The following is a 502-nucleotide window of genomic DNA, read 5'->3' as shown; positions in this document are numbered from 1 at the left end:
TATAAGTTTGCTTACTTTACTTTTTTAATAAATTACTTAATAAATTAGCTTTTCACAATATAATCAAGGTCTCATATAAACTCATTTATATGAGAAGTCAATATTTTAAGAGCAATTGGTCCTAGTAAAGTCCAAAGTAAAATTTGCATACATATGCAAATAAGCACTAGCCAAAAAGAATACTGTTTAAAAGTAAACTAAAGCTTAAAAAGGAGGGAGAAATTTAAAAATCTCTTCTGCTACTATTTACTCGGTAAACTAAAAGTTATTATTCTCAGCTTAATGATAAGCTGATCATTAATAAGTCGTCATAATTGTAAAGAGAGTCACTTAAAATGTATTCAGAGCAGTATTGGCCAATGTCTGGAAAGCAACTAAGTTTGTTGGTCTGTTTCAAAGAAAGAAAAAAGTTTTTTTTAAAAAAACTCTCTAAATGTGGCCTAGATATTACTCTTGGGGAAAAAAAGCAGAAGGAGCTTCCCTTTGAATACCTGGAAGACTG

This window comes from Myotis davidii, unplaced genomic scaffold (genome assembly GCF_000327345.1).
Source record: "Myotis davidii unplaced genomic scaffold, ASM32734v1 scaffold105, whole genome shotgun sequence".
NCBI classification, from domain to species: domain Eukaryota; kingdom Metazoa; phylum Chordata; class Mammalia; order Chiroptera; family Vespertilionidae; genus Myotis; species Myotis davidii.
The sequence above is the reverse complement of the archived record's forward strand: the minus strand, read 5'-3'. Positions refer to the sequence as shown.